General features: G+C 32.7%; 1 long non-coding RNA gene across 1 annotated transcript; it reads right to left on the bottom strand.

Moving 5' to 3' along the window:
• Positions 1–355: 355 nt before the first annotated feature.
• LOC140692866 (uncharacterized) lies at positions 356–11,623 on the bottom strand. Its single transcript, XR_012068479.1, has 2 exons — positions 11,546–11,623; positions 356–449 (listed from the first exon to the last, which is right to left on the bottom strand). It is a non-coding gene; the product is annotated as an uncharacterized lncRNA (long non-coding RNA).
• Positions 11,624–16,990: the final 5,367 nt, after the last annotated feature.

Consider the following 16,990-nt stretch of genomic DNA (forward strand, 5'->3'; position numbering starts at 1 on the left):
CAGGTTCTCTGGTTAGTTGAGTAGGTCTGTGGATGTGAGTCTTGATGAATTTGTGGGAAAGGGTGAGCTACAAGCATCATTCTTCTCAACCATCTTCGCATCCCCCCAAAAATTCTCACTTTATGGTGGAAGTTAAACACAATCAGTAAATAGATGGAAAAGATGTTTCATGGAAATGACAAGAAAGTGCAGTTTGCAGTGCTCAACTCATACAAAATACGTTTTAAAATAAGGGCCCCAGTGAAAGTGAAATATGAGATTATATAAAAAAAGAGATCAATATAAAAATACAGTATTACACTCATTAAATTATATATGGACCCAACACTGTAGATCCTAAGAATAAAAAGAAATATTAGACATGAAGGAATTAATTTATTATAAAACAATAATAGTAGATGTGTTGAACAACTCACTATTCTGATGGCCATATCATCACAAAAGAATATCTGTAAGGAAACAAAGGTATTAATGGCATATTAGATCATTTGAACCTAACTCAGGTATTGGACATTGCATCAGAAAAGGAGAACACATAAACTTCTCAAGTGTGCTCAGGATGTTATCTAAGGAATTAACCACATATTATGTCATAAATTGAGCCTCAGGAACTTTAAGCAAATACAGATTACAGCAAATATTTCTCCATACATAAAATTATGGAAATATGCATCAACTCTAGAAAGAAGAACAAGATAAGCACAAATATGAGATTAAACCTCATCCTTTAAAAAATAAAATAAAACAAGGTCAATGATGAAAACAAAGAGGTAATAAAATCATACCTGAAGACAAATTACAATGAAAACACAGCTTTATCAAATATATGGGATGCAGCAAAGCAAATCTAAGAAGGAAGTTTAGAAAAATTGAGGGCTTCTACAAGGAAAAAGAAAAACCTCACACAAAGGAAAATGTTAACCAGCCAAAATAAATAGATATAAGAATAAACAAAACACAAAGACAGTAGAGTGAGTAAAGTTTAATGATTAGGTTGAAAATAAATAAATTAAAAATTAAATAAAAATTCATAAAATCAACAGTTTTTTTCTTAAAAATATTAACAAATTGATAAGCATTTAGCCAGGATTATAAAGAAATACAGAGTCAACCCAAACAAAATAAGAAATGAAATGTTAGAAATAATTTCTGATAGTACAGAAATGCAAACAAAGATTATGAAATCACTCTGAGCAGTTACGTGACAACTAACTGGATGACCTTAAAGAAATGGACAAATTTCTTTAAAAGTACAGCCTGTCAACACTGAATAAAAAGAAAACTGAAAACTTGAAAAGAGCAATCAGCATAATTTAAATAAAATCTATAGTTTTAAAAACATCCTTTGAACAAAATGCCTGGATGTCTTCACTAAAACCTCTTTCCTCTAAACTATTTCAAAAAATGTATTAGGAAGAAAAATTCCCAAATTTATTCTATGAGGCCACTAATAACATGATAACAAAACCAGTCAAAGACACTACCAAAAAAAAGAAATGAAAATGTAAAGCCAATATCCTTGATGAATATACATTAAAAAATTCTCAACAAAACATCAACAAATTAATCCTGCAATACATAGAATTTATTATACACGATGATTAGTTGGACTCCGTCCAGAGTCACAGGGATGTTTCAACATACACAAGTAAAACAGCATGACACATATTTTATAAAGGAAGTACAAAATTCACAGGACCATGTCAATACACACAGAAAAAGCATTAGACAAAATTCAACATACATTCATAATCAGAACTCTCATGAAAGAGAGTATAATGGGAACATCTCTCAACATACTATAGGTCACTTATAACAATTTATAATACTTAGGGGAAAAGCTGAAAGCCTTCTGGGTAAATTCGGAAATAAGACAAGGATTCCTACTCTCAGCACTTCTGTTCCATAGTAAAAGAAGAAAGGAAAAGGGAAGAAAAAGAAATGCAAAATGGAAAGAAAGAGCAAAGTTGGCACCAGTACTGATGACATAACAATTTACATTGAGTCCTAAGTTCTCCACACAGACTAATATCAACAATAAGTTATTTCAACAAGGGAGCAGGGTACAATATTAATGTAAAGTTGTCTCTTGCATTTCTACACGTTAATCATGAGATACCCTAAAATGGACGTTGAAAGCAATACTATTTAAAATCCCAGTCTCCCGAATATCTTGGAATAAATGTAACCACATATATGAAAGATCTAAACACTGAAAATTAAAAAACATTGACAAAGAAATTAAAAATGTTTCAATAAAATGGAATGTTGTCTTGTGCTCTTGGATTGAAAGAGTTAATATTGTTAACATGGCCGAACTGCACAAAGAAACCTACAGATTTAGTGCAATTCCTGTTATGAAGCTGTAGTATTTCCCACAGAACCAGAAAATAAATAACTCTAAGTTTTACATGAAACCATTAAAAATTGTCAAAGTGATCTTGAGTAAAGACAACAAATCTGGAGGAATAAACCTCCCAGATTCCTTACTATAGTACAAAGCTACAGTAATAAAAACTGCATGGCATTGGCACAGAGGTATAATCAATAAAATCAGATAGAGAGCCTAGAAATAATTCCACACACCTATGAGCACTGAATAAATGATAAATGAGGCAAGAGTACACAATGGAGAAAAGACAGTCTTGTCAATGGATGGTGTTTGGAAACCTGGACGTCTACATGTAAAACAGTGAAATGAGAGCATTCCCTGACATCATATATAAAAATAAACTCCAAGTGTATTAAGGACCTAAATGTAAGACTTGATACTATAAAACTTCTAGAAGGGGATATAGGTGATACACTATAGGATATATATCACAGGAATATTTTCTTGTTTCAGTCTCCTAAGGCAAAAGAAATAAAAGCAAAAATAAGCAAGTGAGACCTAAATAAACTTGAAAACTTCTGCACAGATAAGGAAAATTTGAATGAAATGAAAACACTGCCTGTGTAATTGGAGAACATATTTGCAAATAATGCAAGTGACCAGGGGATAATAGATGCAAGTTAATAGATGTAACATGGATTTAGGTTACACAACTTAATGTGAAAAAGAAAAACCCAATCAAAAAAAGAGCAGAGTACCTGAGTTAATATTTTTCCAAAGCAAACCTACAGATAAGTAACATGCTAGTGATAAAAATGCTCAACATTACTAATTATTAGTTAATAGCAGTTCAAAACCACAATGAGGTATCACTTCACACTGGTCAAATGGCTATTATCAAAAAGTCGTAAAATAGAAACTGTTGGAGATGACTTTGAAGAAACAAATCACTTGTATACACTTGGTAGGAATGTAAATTTGTACAACTTTTTTTTAAAACAATATTCAGATTTTTTTAACACCTAAAACAGAACTACCATATGAAACACTAACACCTCTCCTTGGAAATATCTGGAGAAGAAAGCCTAAATGAGTAAAACCAATGTTCACAACTGTACTGTTTATAATATGCAAGACAGGGAAGCAATCCAAGTGTCCACAGTAGACTATGGACTTAAGAAGATATGATGATTCTGGAAATATGCAATGGAATATTACTCAGCCATGAAAAAGTATAACACATGGCTATTTCAGCATCATGATTGGACCTAGTAAATATTGTTCTTAGTGAAGTAACTTAGACAATGACAAAAGTATATAATATGATATATATGTGGAATCTAAAGAATAACAAATATATGTGTACATCTATATATAGATATCTGTTGATAGATGACAGATAAGTAGATACATAGAAGGATAGATACATAGACACATGATAGATAGACATATAGCTAGACAGTTAGATTGATAGATAGATAGATAGATAGATAGATAGATAGATAGATAGAGACATCGTAGAGAGATAGAGAGATTAGATAGGCAAGACTGAAAGATATGGGAAATAATTTATATTTACCAAAGGGGAAGGGAAAGACAATTTAATGGTAGGACATTGAGAGATAAAAAGTAGTATACAAAAAGGAGATAAGCATCAAGGATAATCTGTATAGATCAGGGAATTACAAGCAATAACTTAAAATAATTGTATGTTACAATTATTGTAATAATTTATAATGCAATCTAATCTAAAAAGTGGTTGGAGTCACTATACTGTACATCAGAAACTACACAATATAGTACATCTACTGTTCTTCAATTAAAAATAAAACATCTCATGTATAATTTAGTCCTTTTTCTGCTGATAGCATCTTCCTTTAATATTGTTTCAATTTTAGTCTTTACCTTTTATGAATACTGACTCAAATTATTTCTATTTCTGTTTTGAACATGTTACCAGATTGATGTACCTATATTTATTGCAAGTGAATTACTATTTTTCTCTCTTTAAATCATATAAAATAGAAGCATTTAAAAACATACCTAAGGAAACAGTTGCAACATTCTCATGGTCTTTGCTTAGTATTTTGTTCAATATTTTGCGTATATTTGCCATTTTATTTTTCTTAGAATAGCTCTTTCCTGAACCTCTTGTAAGGTGTCTAGGTTTTGTTTTTTACATCTCATTCAGGTTTCTTTGTCTGGTAAAGTCTTTATTTTCACTTTACAAATAAGTGATAACTGTGCAAGTTAGAGTATTTTTGGGTGGGAGATTTCTTATTTCAGTAGTTTGAAAATGTCTTTATAATTATCCTCGGCGTATGTTTTCTGCTCAGCAAACTGCTGATAGCCTAATGGGGGTTTCTATGTAGATTAACATAACTTTTCTTGGCTGCTTTTAAAATTTTACTCTGTCATTGACTTGCCAATTTGCATATGACGTATCTTGAAGAAGGTCCCATTGTCTTAAAGTTATTGGTGTTTTGTTGGCTCATGGACTTGTATATCAGTTCCTTACCCAGGTTAAGGAAGTTATCAACTATATCAACTTTAAATAAACCATCAACTGCCTTCTAACTTTCTTCCCCCTCCAGGATTTCACTCTAATATGCACTTCCTGAAGAAGTCTGATGGCTATTGTAGAATATCCTCACTTTTTAATATCTTGAATCTCTGCCCTCTCCTATCATTTCTTGTTTTGTATTGGTGAGTTTGCTAATCTCTCTTCCACAAGAGAGTCTTCATCAAATACTTTCTGTTGCATTCTTCATATCACTTATTAAGTTCATGTGGTCCTCCAATAATGTTTGGTTTTTCATAGTTTCAGTCTCTTAGGTAATGTATACATTATCAACATTTATTTTATTCCTGAGCTCACTAAACTGCTTTCTGAGTTTTGTTTTTCGTATTGAGTTTTTGTATGGCATCTCTTTGGATTCTCTATTAGTTATACGGCAATATTCCATGACTTTAAATTTGTTTGCTGCAGTGTTGATGTTTGTGTGCGTGTGTGTGTGTGTGTGTATGCATTTGCCTGTGCATGTGTGTCTTTGTCTGTGTCAGTGTCTGTGTGTGTGTATCTGTGGGTGTGCGTGCCCTATAATGTTACTGTGATTGGTCATGGTCCTGGTAAATTATTGCTCTGATGACACTAAAAAGCAGATTGGGATTTGGAGTCCTTGCTTTTGTTTTCTGGTAGTTTGCAATATTGCACAATTTTTGGTTTTGCTTAACTGAGCTACCTCTGAAAATATTTCAAAATGGCACATTCTAGTCGCTACTGTCTGGATAAAAGATTGTTTACATTGTCACTTCTTAGACTTCTCTGGTAGTTAATGCCACCGTTGTCACTTGGCCGGTGAACCCTTCCTTTTATCTGATATCCCTTAAGACACAGTGCACACATTGAGGAAAGGTGTAAAGACAGATGGGTAGTTGAACTCAGGCAACTGCCTTTGCCATGTCCAATGTTGCAAGGTACATTGTCTCCACCACTGTGAATGGGAAGTAGACAGAGTGTCATGAATGTCTGAGTGTCAAAAGGTTGGAAATTCTGTCTCCATTTTGGCTCCCTCCAAGTTACCTGTGACCATGAGTACTGGTGCAGTTGGAGGCTGATGCTGTGTGAACCAATGAGACCCTGATTCTACTGAGAACTCTGAAACTCTGGGCTCAGAAACCCTAGTAAGTGGACCATGGTTGCAGGCACAAACTCTGCTCTTCCCTCAGTTCAGCCACCTTTATGTGTTTTAGCCCACCAAACTTCAGCTGTACACATGTGTTCTGGAGTATTGTTTTGTGTTGTAGTTATTTTTCTTGAGATGTGATCGTTTCACTGACTGTAGATTTAAGGGGAGAGACAGAAATAGTTGAAACTTATGACACTCTTCTCAAAGAATATACTTTTACGTTTAAAATCTTAAATTCTAATAAGGACATTATAAGAAGAGCAAAGAAACTGAACTAATCACCTCCCTTAATATCAGAGTACTACAAAATACTTTGTTTTTCCTGGGTTTTTTCTTCAATATTTTCCCACATGCATGCACATTTTAGTATAATATATGCCTATAATCTCTTTAAAATCAGTTAAATTATTAAAATATTTCTCTGTGCTGTAAATATAACCCTGTTGGTTCTCTAACTTATTATTAGTAGCTTGCATATTTCTGTATTCCCCATCCTTCTTCCCTGTCCCCAGTGTAAATCACTACTTGGTACACTACACATATATATATGATTCTGTTTCTGTTTTTTTATGATAATTTCTCTTATACATTTAGTTTCCTCATGAAAGTGGTAACATAGAGTGTTTTTCTCTGTATGACTTATTTTGCTATATGCAACACTATCTGGGTCCAGTCACATTGTTCCAAATGGCAGAATTTTATTTTTTGATATGACAATGACTAAGTTTTTATTATGTTATCTATATCTCACATCTATCTCTGTCAATCATCTGTTGATGGGCAGTTGATTTGTGCTTCTATCCTTGGCTATTATAAATAAAGATGTTAAGAACATTGGGGGTAATATATCCTTTAAATTTAATGTTTTCATTTTTATCAGATTTATAACAAAAACTGGAATTGTGGCTACATATAATGTTCCTATTTCTAGTTTCCTTAGCACTGTCCACAGTTTTTTAATAGTGGATGCATCAATTTATATTTCCACCAACAGTGTACCTCGGTTCCCTTTTATTGACATTCATATTAATGTTTGTCATTTGAAGACTTTTTTAATAGCCATTTTGGTTGCTGTGAGATTATAATTCATTCTGGTATTGATTTATGGTTTTTTAATTAATAGCAACATTATGTTTCTTTTTATGTACATGAAAATCATCCACATGTCTGTTTTTGAAAAGTTTCCATGAAGATCCTTCAACTGTTTTTAAGTTGTGGTGTTTTTTTTTTAATAATGAGTTTAATATGCTATATATACATAATGGATATTAACACCTTGTTGGTTTCATAGTATGAAACTTCCTTCTATTCTGTGTATTGTTGTAAGTCCTGCTGAAGGTTTCCTTTGCTCTGCAAATGGTTTTGCATTTCACAATTATACAAGAAGTGGAATCACTGTATCCCATATTACATCTATTTTTTCCTCAGTATAATTAAAAAGTTATTGTTAGTTTTCCTTTTTTTTTACTTAGTAGATAGATCAAAAATACATATTGCAAAGATTTATCACAAAGGCACTTCTGCTCCTGTTTTTTTCAGAGATGGTACAGTTTCAAGTTTTACATTTAGGAAATTAATCCATTTCTATTTTATTTTGTATTCTATGGAAAGAAGGGCTCTTCCATTTACCTTTTACATGTAATTTCCAGTTTTCCCAAAACTACTTGTTGAAGAGACTGCCTTTTTTCCATTGTATACTCTTGCCTCCTTCATTGTAGACTAATTGACCATATGTGTGTGTGTTTATTTTAGGGCTCTTTATTTTGTTCCATTGATCTTTGTGACTCTATTAGTGACATATTTTGATGTTTTGATTACTGTAGCTTTGTAGTATGTTCTAAAGTCAGGGAGGATAATACTCACAGCTTTGTTCATTTTTCAAGGATAATTTTTGAAAATTTGTGCCTTTCAGAATTTAGTGTAAATTTTATTATTTTTCTCCTTGTTTTGTGAAGAAACATATGGATTCTGTGAGAATAGCAATTTACTAAAAAGAAAAACATGAGAAAAATTGTAAAGTGTGGAGGATAAATCATACAACATTAAACAAGCAATGGATTGCTGCATAAATAAAAAAATACAAAAAGAAATATAACAACAAAAACAAAGACCTTGAGATATAGCAAAAGCAGTATTAATAGGGATGCTTATAGGAAAACTATCCCACTTATACAAATAAGAAATATCTATCTCTTATAACATAATCTTACAAACAAAAGATGAAGCAAAATAATAAACAAACTTGTTAGTAGAAAGAAAGAAAGCTGATAGTTTGGAACATAAATACATAAAATAAAGATTAAAAGTAGAAATATCTAAAGAAAATACATAATGGCCTTTGAAAGATAAATAAAACTGATAAACTTTAATGAGACTCATGAGCAAAAAAGAGAATGCAGGTTAAAAAGCTGCAAAATATATGAGAAGTTACAGCTTATGTCAACGGAAAAGAAAGCATCATAAGATGATACAACAAATTATATGCCAATTAAAATGGAATCCCTAGAAGAAATGGACAATTTCCTAGAAAGATCTAATCTCCAAAATGGAATGAGAAATAGAAAATATTAACTGATTATCACTAATGAAATTGAATAAGTAATTAAACAAAATCTCCCAAGAAACAAAATTCCAGGACTTGACAGTTTCACAGGTGACTTCTGCCAAACATATACAGAAGAGTTATCACCTATACTTCTCAGAGAATTCAAAAAATTTGCAAAGGAAAGAAGGTTTCCTACCCCACCTTTCTGTATCACACTATTACTAAAACAGGAACAAATATCTCATAAAATTACAGTTTAAATACTACTGATAAGCATACATGAAAAAACATCAATAAATATTAGCAAAGCAAACAAAACATTAAAAGAATTATATAGTATGATTAAGTCCCTTTTATCCCACTGATGCAAAAGTGATTCATCACCCAGAAATTAATCAATATGATACACCAAACTAACAAATTGAAAAATAAAAATTATATGGTAACCTCAAAAGTGTCATAAAATGTTTTGACAAATTCAGTATCTATTTATGATTATATTTCTCCTCAAAAAGGGTATGAGGAAACATACCTCAACACATTTAAGGTCGCATATGACAAGAACTCAGCTAACATGACACTCACTGATTAAAAGCTGAAAGCATCTACTGTAATAGCAGGAAGAAGACAAGAATGTTCACACTTGCCACTGTTATTCAGTATAGTATTGGAAATTCTAGCCATAGCTATCCAAAATAAAAGTGAATAAAATATAGGTATTTCTGAAAAGGAGTATAAGAATCTGTTTGCAGATGAAATACTTAAACAGAAATCGTAAAAAAGACACCACAAGGCTATGAGTGCTTTTCAATGCATTTGGTAAAATTTCAGAATGTAAAATTAACATACAGAAATCTTGCATTTCTACACACTAACAACAAGTTAACAGATACAGAAAGTGAGGGAACTGTCTCATTTACAGTTGCATTACAAAAAAAAATCAAATCAAGAAATGTATACAAAAAAGGAGGTAAAAAACCCGTACTCAAAAAACTATAATATATTTATAACAGAAATTGAAGATAATGAAAACAGATGAAAGGATATACAGTGTTCATAGATTAGGAGAAAAATATTGTTTAAATGACAATACTAGCCAAGAAAATACACAAATTAAATTCAGTGCTTTTCAAAATAAAAATGGCATTTTCAGACACTTTTAAAAAACAATTATTACATTTACATGTAAACACAAAAGAGTTGAAATCACAAAAAAAAATAAAGATAACAAACAAACTAAAAACACAAACAACTTTGACAAAGAACAAACAGGATGTAACACTTTCCCTGATTTTTAACTTTAATACAAAGATACAGTAATGAATATGGTAGTGGCATAAAACAAACAGAATAATGGAACACAACAGAATGCCTAAAAATGAAATCAGACAGTTGTGGTCATTTAGCCCATTACAAAAAAATGAATATACAGTGGGGGAAAGGTAATCAAAAGACACATGAAAATGGTCAACATGACTAATCATGAGAAAAAAGCAAGACCATAACTCAATGAGATATTATGTCACTCCTGTCAGAATGCCTATGATCAAAAATGAAACAAATATAAATATTGTTGAGGATGTAAGAAAAAGCACCCTGCTGCACTGCTTGAGTGAATGTAAATTTGTGCTGCTTCTGTGGAAAAGAGTATGGAGTTTTATCTAAAAATTAAAAATGAACCAACATTTCCATAACTAAATACTTATCCCAAGAAAACATAAACACAAATTTGAAAAGATAAATTCACCCCTATATTCACTGTGGCATTATTTAAAATAGCCAGGCTATAGAAGCAAATTAATTGCTTTTCAATAGATGATGGATAAAGAAATGTGTGTTTATAGTATATATATCTACCCATCTATTAACTACAGATTTATCTATATTTATATATATATATGCACACTAAACATATATATATATATATATATATATATATGCACACACACACATAAAAATACAATGGGTTATCACTCAGCTATAAAAAGAATAAGTTTTTGTCATTTGCAAAAAATGGGTAGAACAAGAGGGTAATATGTTAGGTGAAAAATGTCAGACAGAGAATGACAAATTTAGAATAGTTTTACTCATATTTGGAATTTAAAGAAATGAACATAACAAAACAGAAAAGAAGTTATATATATAGAAAATAAAAGGTTGCTCACATGAAGGAGGGAAATGTGGTGAAGAAAAACAAATAGTTGAGGAAAATTAAGAGAGAAAATTATCCAGTTGCAAATTAAAAGATCAGGGACAAGAAATTTACTATGTGGGGAATAGTCAATAACTATGAATTATCTTTAAATAGCAACTATCAAAACTATATTTATTGTTGTGATCAGTTTGACATGTATTAAAAATAGCAAACATTATGTTATGTAAGAGAAACTAACACAGAGTTATAGATTAAAGTGCACTTCAAAAACAAACAAACACACTTATAGAAAAAATAATTTGATTTGTACATAACAGAGGCAGTGGTTGGGAAAGGAGAATTTGATTAATGCACTCAAAAGCTACAAACCTCCAGCAGTAAAATAAACCTGTTCTAGGGATGCCCTGTAAAAACATGAAAATTACAATTATTACTGCTTTATGTTCTATATGAATGTTGTTAAGGGGATAGACCATAAGATTTCTCATCACAACCAAAAGACAAATTGTATTTCTTTAAAATTGTATCTAAATTAGATAATGAATTCTCCCTAAACTTGCTATGATATTTATTTCTTAATACTTATAAATCAAATCCCTATCCTGTGCACCTAAACTCACACAATCTTTTATGCCAATTATATGTCAATAAAAGCGTTAGTAAAAATGGAAATTTAATGATCATGGTTTCCCATGTCATTTTTCATGATTTGTTTTGCAGCAAGAAAACTTGAGTCAAGATATACTTATCATAGGTAAATATACTAATAAATAAATGATTCAAATAAATTATACATAAAGATACTAATAAAATTAGGGTCTTACCATGCTTTAAGTTTTCTTCATCTTAGCCCACTGCTTCTGTAGGCATCAAAATTTCACTCTGTGTATTCATCTGAGATTAGGGATTGGATACAAATTTAAAACTGGCTGCTCTTGTTGTGAGTGATAAAGTTCAATGTCTGTGACCAATGGTCTCAACTCCCCGACAGCATCTGTAGGAAATGAACATGCTAGGTTGCAAAAAATCTCAGCATGGTTAAATCTCATAACTCCTACAATTCTTAACTGTTTTGCAATGGGAATGCAATACTGACAAAGTCTTGATTTTCAATAACAATGTGGTGTTTTCTCATGGTTGCATTAGGGTATGTGAGGATAATCCCTCAGATACACAACAAATATTCGTGCTCAAGTGCTGGGCAAAGAAGTGCAAATTTCTGCATTATTAGGACTGAGGACTGCTCTCAAAATGATGATTATGCTCACTCTATTCCAGGTAATACAAAGAAAAAAGTTTATTGCAATTTCAAGGTGAACGGGAATAAGTCAGTGTTCCAGTCCCTATAAATTAGTCAACGGGTGTTCAAAGCCAAAGTAAGTTGTGTCAACAATGATAATTAAAAGAAAAAAACTTAGACATAAGTTTAAATTAAAAAGAAGACACAGTCCAGTGCTGGGCTCTGGGGACTGCAGAATTTATATGCCTCAGTCCAATTCAAGGATTCAGTGGCTTGGCCCTTACATCAGCTCTGGATTCAATGAACAGGTAACAATTAGTATACAGGGAAAAATATAATCTACCTCTCCCTAATCTGAAGAAAATCTGGTGGCTCAATGAAACTCTTAATTCACAGACATTCTGACAGGTGCAGAGGAAAAATTCACTGATGACTCAACTAAGACAAACGTAGTTACTGCTTAACAATCCATCTTCACACACACACACAGTGGTAGACAGATTTGTAGTATTTAGTGGGAAGAATTCAGTGGGCAGAGCTCAGAGTATAATTTTCAAAGCATCAGCCAACTTTTGTACTTTTGCCAATAGTCTAGCTTTTCCCAGGTAGAAAACTACAGATGGACAAACAAATAATATTCTTTCTTAGAATTTCTAATTTTGAAAGTAAACTGTAGCTTTTGACTTATCAGTATAGAACCTTGTTAAGATGATCACGGTAAGACCCACTGTGTGATAAGAGAGCTGGAAACAAGCTGCTGAACCAGACCATCTGAACCCCAGACTGCTAATGTAAGCAACAACATAGCCACAATCAGATTTGAGCTGACAAACTTAAAAACTTGATGTTTCTGTTGTAGGAAACACCACTGCTGTCCAGACACAATTCTCCTGCTGCAAGTGGGCTCTTTTATTCTCTTGGTGAAGGTCATATTTATGGGATGTTGTTAGAGGTTACACTGGTCAATTTGCCCATTCTCCAGATTATCAAAGGCTTTCTTCACAAATGGAGACACATTTTCAGGACTCAATGTTGACATTACGGTCTTATCAGATGACACTAGCTGCATCATTGTGAGTAGAAGCCTTAGGGTCCCTGAAATTGCCTACTATTTTCCCAGCATTTCAGGGTATTTCACATTCTGAATATGCTTCACCTTTTATTTTAAATTAATGGGAAACCATCAAAGACGTCCATGAATATTTTATATTTCCTAATATCTGTATAAATTTGGTATTCTTGCAGTTGGACAAATTTTTAATTCCACCACCCTCACCTCCTTCTAGTCCACATATTTTAGATTGCAATTTGGTTACTGAATACGAGAACCCCAACCAAGGGGATAGTACCACTTAGATACTTCCTTTGTGAAGGTTAGAAGGGGCACAAGTTATGTAGGGTGTATAAACCTACATTAAATGTTTGCAACGTCACTGTCTCTTCTGGACAAAGCTCTCATTCTAAGGTGTAAATTAATCATAAGTCAGTATAGTTATTGGTATGGGGAAGAGAATCAGCTGTTTTGTGTTGGGTGGGTGATGAAGAGACAGGAAAAACTCCAGCAAATGAGAACGGATTGCTTTATGCCTCTGGAGGCATGAATTAAGAAGTAAATATTACTTTGTCTCCTGTACCTACCTCCACTTACTGTCTTGAGTGACTAGTCCTTGGGATATGAAAGATCTAGTTTGCAGTGAAGAGTAAAGACCATAATGAAATAGTTTGAAAACCATGAGAGTTTTGTTGTTTCAATAAAGTAGATTTTGCTTAAAGTCAACATGTGTTTTTCATTCACTTAATACAAAAATGCATCCTGTGACATGTGCTGGGCATACTGTACTGGTATCCAAGTTAGACAAGGAAAGGGGGATAGACAGAAAACATCAGGAGGAGGTGGTTTCTGTGCTGAGACTGGGAAAGTCTAAGTAGATGAAAGGAGGACACCCAAAGTCCAAGGATGAGCTGGAGTATATGTGGTGAGGTTGAAGCTAACATAGTTGACAATCGTTTTCCTGGATATATTTCCACATACAGTGAAACATAAAGATATACCAAGGTAGTGAGATGCCAGATTTATAAAGAAATGACTAAACCAAGATGATTCGTGGGCTTAGATTTGGAAAGGCATTAAGTGCCACCCTGAGGATGTAAGCTTGTCTTTGGCTTGAACATAAAAGCAACATAAAGTATTGACTTGAAAATATAATGTAGACTCTTGAGGGCAGGAAATGAAAGTACCAATTTTAATGCTTTGAGAACAGCACAAAGAAGACCATAGATAAAAATACTTATTAAATTCTACCACATGCGGAATGTGCCATCTGAGACTACATCATGTGACCTTCATGATTCCAGGAATGACATAATAGAGACCATGATCCCTGGGCCGGTTCCTGCATTTATCTCCTGTTCCAGCTTATCCTAACAACACTTTTAATACTTTTCAGGGTGAACAAGAAACTACTTAGTGCTTTACCCCCTCTCCATGTTTTAGTCTTTTTCCAAATTCTTCCATTTTCTCTTCCTCCTTACAAGACAGTATTTAAATTTACTCCCATATTGTTCCATCAAATGATCATATCAAGTATCTCATTTTAACTGTAAATGTTAACTTTGTCTCCCATTTAACACTTAACCTAATTTAAAAAAATATAAGGTAAATACAGGTACACATCTATGTTTCTTGTTCAAATAAGAAAATTGCAGATATTTGTCGACATTTGCCAACATCAATTTTAATCTTTGTAATCCTGCATAAACTGGTAGTCCTCTGGTAGATCCCTTGTAATTAGGATGACGTTCATAAAGTGAAGTTGGCTGATGAGTTGGCCTTGTAAGAGAGGTAGCTGATGTATCAGCTGTCACTCTCACTGGAAACCGTGCGTTGCTCCCTGGTTGAAGTTTAGAAGAACGACCTTCTTTGGCAGATATGTTGTGATATCCATTTGGAAAAACAGAAGTCTCCACCATCAGTCCAAAATAATTACTCTGCATGGGAGACAAGATGCTGTACTGAGATGTAGAATTTGTAGTTTTAATGAGTTCATAATATGGTCATTTGCTTCAGTGTATCTGCTTTGAGTGTGCCTGTGGACAAGGTTCAACTGATTTAAAATAGCATGCTGATCCACTGCAATTTGTTCTGGTGGTCTAACTGACCTTGATGATGGAGCAGAAAAATCACCGCTGATCGGGGTATTTTTATCACCATTTATTTGTCTAGTAGGGGGCTTTCTAATTAGAGGCATATTTAATTTTGCAACAGGTAAAAATGCACTTTCTCCACTAGTGTCAGTCACAAAAGCAGAATTATGTTTATCCACATTACCCCCTGCTATAAAGTGCTTCTTGTTGAAATCTTCAGCCAATGAAGATAACAGAGAGGCATTTTTAATCCCAACTCTTCTTCTTATTCTGATTAAAAGCTGGGGAGAGACTCGTTTAAAATTTGAATTATGGTAGAACTGCTGCTACAAAAATAGAGAAAAATTTTAGTAATATTTTAAACCAAAATACAAGACTACAATAAGCCTAACGTATAAAACATCAGATATCACGTTTACAATTGAAAGAAAATATCATCAAAATATGAACATTGCTGACTATTTTTTAAATTTCCTTATTTGTAAAATACACATTTAAGTAGTATAGTCATCAAATTAAAGAAGTTACCATTTGCAGTAACGGTGAATGCCACTTTTCACAAGCAGCTTTAAATACCTTTATATATATTTCTGATAAGATTCATAATTGCAAGCAAAGTTTCTCTGAATCTTGAATACTTATGGCACTGTCCCCAATTTTAGAAAAAAATAAAGAATTTAAGACTTGGTAATTTTATTCAATTTTCAAAATCTAGCTTTAAATATATATTACCATTGATGGATGTACAACATAAACTTTCATATATGTTACCAAGTGGTTACTAAAATTTCTGAATACCTTGCTTAAAACAGAGACTTCTTTTTCTTCTGCCAGAAAGTCAGCTAGACAAGCAGATCTTTGAAATTCTGCCGCAATTTACTAAACCCATAAAGGTTAAGCTGTCTAACTAAACTTTTCATACTTCCAGTTTCAAATATTCTGAAAGAGGCCTTTCTTTCCAAAACTACCTTCTTAAAGATATCTTCATCAATCACGATGGAAGATCCATTATCATCCCACCAGATGGATTTATATTGGTTACTCCTAGCCATTTTCCAGAGATTTCTTGGAAATATCAGAGAACGAAAATAATTATCTTCATCTGGTTCAGAGACACAATGTGTGTAACATGGTCTTTTTATCAAAGATTCTTCAGACAAACTCTGAAAAGCATTTTCTTCAATCACAGACCTCAAGTCCAAGTCCTCAGAGAATGTTTGATCACACAATAGACATCTACCAGAGTTACCTGAAACAGTTGGTCCATCTTTATGAGACACATCTTGAAATTCTGAAGAAACATGTGTCATCTCAAATAACTTTTTCTACAGTTACTTTTCTAATCTGCATGATTTTGAGCACTCCAACTTCAAATGCTGCTTTGGCAGGACTGCACAGATAAACTGCTAGGCCATCACAATTGTTCTCAACCTGAGTAGCTGTGGCATCATAAAACGACTGGTCTCCTAGCAACCCAAGTGTAACATTCCGCCTGTGTTTATTTCTCATTCATCCAATTAAAATGAAACATAAATGTTGCTTATTTTTATAGTGTGATGTGGAAATATTTTCCCCACAAAATCTTTTTAAATAATTTAATTTTGGGGTCTATGAAATAAAACCAATCTCCATACTTTTGTACACAAATTTATACTTGATTTGTGAACATGGAATCAATAATGCAAAAAAAAAAATAAAATAATTTTAAAGTTTTGGAATTTAAAGTGAAATTTGTGTAAAACCTCTACAGAAAAATTATAACAATTTCATGATCATTTTATACTCTAGATTTCTTTTTCATGGGTTAGTTGATCATAGGTGTGAGGGATTATATCTGGGTGCTCTATTCTCTTCTATTGATTTGTGTCTGTATCTGAGCCAGTAT

The sequence above is a fragment of the Vicugna pacos genome, unplaced genomic scaffold, assembly GCF_048564905.1.
Source record: "Vicugna pacos unplaced genomic scaffold, VicPac4 scaffold_18, whole genome shotgun sequence".
NCBI classification, from domain to species: domain Eukaryota; kingdom Metazoa; phylum Chordata; class Mammalia; order Artiodactyla; family Camelidae; genus Vicugna; species Vicugna pacos.